Here is a 2,500-nt window from a genome sequence, read left to right as displayed (position 1 = left end):
AGCGTGCACAAGACTTTCTTCCCTTGGTGTGGGATTTTATTATGTCTCGCCTGTCGTCTGCTTGGAGGGGTGGGCGCCTATTTTTTCTTCGTCTGCCCGCGGGGCGGCCCACGTCTTTTTATTTTTCTATTTTTCTATTTTTTTTTTTTTTCCGCGGGGCCAGCGCCTATACGCCATACATCTTTTTTCTGCCAGTGCTAAGACTGGGAGAAACAGCGGTAAAAAGGCAGATTTTCGCATGGCGCTAAGGACTGGATATATATTTCTGCCGTAGAGGAAGAGCTGAGTTTTTTATCAAAAATACAACCGGGTATATAGACAAACACCAGGCGGGTAAGAAAAATAGCCTGGGGGGTACTTCATGCGAAAGCAGTTGAAGACAAACAGAAAGAAGTCTGGAAACAGAGTTCGAGTAGGTTTGTGCAGTTCGTAAGAGCTCAATGGCCTCGTCGAGCGGTGGAGAGAGTCGCTAAGGGATCGTCAGATACCTTAGTCTCTATACAGCGCAAGACATGGGTGATGGCGGGTTTGTTCTATGCAAAGTCATTGGGTTTCCCTCTGGCGGCGCATACAACACCTGCCTAACCTGAACAGTCTCATCCTGGGCATCTAGCGATCCCATGGGTGAGCAGCGGAGGATTTGGTGGATTACTAGCCAATGGCAATCCAAACCAAAGAAACCGACTTGGGGGAATGCCTCATTGAATAGCCGGTGTTTCGACACTGTGATTCTCTGAGTGTAACCTCCTCTTTGGTTGCCGATATTAAACCTGTTCTGTGAAACATCGGAGCGGTGTTTAGTGGAAAGCAACTAGAGGAACTCAAAGAGTGCTATGGCATGGGGGCAGCTGTTGCGAAGGTGTAAAAACCCGAGCTCCGGTTCGCTTGACACAGAAGTTACTTTCTGTATCTCTATCAGTCTATCACCGAAGGACCCGTGGTGTGCTTTGCGCATTTTCGGGTTGTTCTTTAAGATAGTTATCTGGTTGATCCTGCCAGTAGTCATATGCTTGTCTCAAAGATTAAGCCATGCATGTCTAAGTATAAGCAATTTATACAGTGAAACTGCGAATGGCTCATTAAATCAGTTATCGTTTATTTGATAGTTCCTTTACTACATGGATATCTGTGGTAATTCTAGAGCTAATACATGCTTAAAATCTCGACCTTTTGGAAGAGATGTATTTATTAGATAAAAAATCAATGTCTTCGGACTCTTTGATGATTCATAATAACTTTTCGAATCGCATGGCCTTGTGCTGGCGATGGTTCATTCAAATTTCTGCCCTATCAACTTTCGATGGTAGGATAGTGGCCTACCATGGTTTCAACGGGTAACGGGGAATAAGGGTTCGATTCCGGAGAGGGAGCCTGAGAAACGGCTACCACATCCAAGGAAGGCAGCAGGCGCGCAAATTACCCAATCCTAATTCAGGGAGGTAGTGACAATAAATAACGATACAGGGCCCATACGGGTCTTGTAATTGGAATGAGTACAATGTAAATACCTTAACGAGGAACAATTGGAGGGCAAGTCTGGTGCCAGCAGCCGCGGTAATTCCAGCTCCAATAGCGTATATTAAAGTTGTTGCAGTTAAAAAGCTCGTAGTTGAACTTTGGGTTTGGTTGGCCCGTCCGATTTTCTTCGTGTACGGGATCCAACCGAACCTTTCCTTCTGGCTAACCTAGGGTACTTGTACTCTAGGCGAACCAGGACTTTTACTTTGAAAAAATTAGAGTGTTCAAAGCAGGCGCAAGCTCGAATATATTAGCATGGAATAATGGAATAGGACGTTTGGTTCTATTTTGTTGGTTTCTAGGACCATCGTAATGATTAATAGGGACGGTCGGGGGCATCAGTATTCAATTGTCAGAGGTGAAATTCTTGGATTTATTGAAGACTAACTACTGCGAAAGCATTTGCCAAGGACGTTTTCATTAATCAAGAACGAAAGTTAGGGGATCGAAGATGATCAGATACCGTCGTAGTCTTAACCATAAACTATGCCGACTAGGGATCGGGTGGTGTTTTCTTATGACCCACTCGGCACCTTACGAGAAATCAAAGTCTTTGGGTTCTGGGGGGAGTATGGTCGCAAGGCTGAAACTTAAAGGAATTGACGGAAGGGCACCACCAGGAGTGGAGCCTGCGGCTTAATTTGACTCAACACGGGGAAACTCACCAGGTCCAGACACAATAAGGATTGACAGATTGAGAGCTCTTTCTTGATTTTGTGGGTGGTGGTGCATGGCCGTTCTTAGTTGGTGGAGTGATTTGTCTGCTTAATTGCGATAACGAACGAGACCTTAACCTACTAAATAGTGCTGCTAGCATTTGCTGGTTGCGCACTTCTTAGAGGGACTATCGGTTTCAAGCCGATGGAAGTTTGAGGCAATAACAGGTCTGTGATGCCCTTAGACGTTCTGGGCCGCACGCGCGCTACACTGACGGAGCCAGCGAGTATAACCTTGGCCGAGAGGTCTGGGTAATCTTGTGAAA

At 45.7% G+C, this 2,500-nt stretch overlaps 2 non-coding genes across 2 annotated transcripts in view, besides 2 other annotated features; both read left to right on the top strand.

Annotated features, from left to right (window-relative positions):
• Positions 1-361: part of a sequence feature (AGOS_NTS2_3) that runs on past the window's edge.
• Positions 1-2,500: part of a tandem repeat (rDNA repeat including RDN25, RDN5.8, RDN18S, RDN5, and spacer sequences composed of 39 identical tandem copies of an 8197 base pair unit.) that runs on past both edges of the window.
• Positions 362-979, top strand: AGOS_ETS1_3. Its single transcript, NR_149462.1, has one exon. It is a non-coding gene; the product is annotated as an external transcribed spacer copy 3 (transcript).
• Positions 980-2,500, top strand: part of AGOS_RDN18_3 — a 1,795-nt gene continuing 274 nt past the window's right edge. The window contains exon 1 of the ribosomal RNA NR_149579.1: positions 980-2,500. This exon is cut by the window's right edge and continues 274 nt beyond it. This is a non-coding gene — a ribosomal RNA (18S ribosomal RNA copy 3).

The sequence above is a fragment of the Eremothecium gossypii genome, chromosome VII (assembly GCF_000091025.4).
Source record: "Eremothecium gossypii ATCC 10895 chromosome VII, complete sequence".
Taxonomy (NCBI): domain Eukaryota; kingdom Fungi; phylum Ascomycota; class Saccharomycetes; order Saccharomycetales; family Saccharomycetaceae; genus Eremothecium; species Eremothecium gossypii.
Note: the sequence above shows the minus strand (reverse complement) of the source record. Positions and strands in the feature narration are given on the sequence as shown.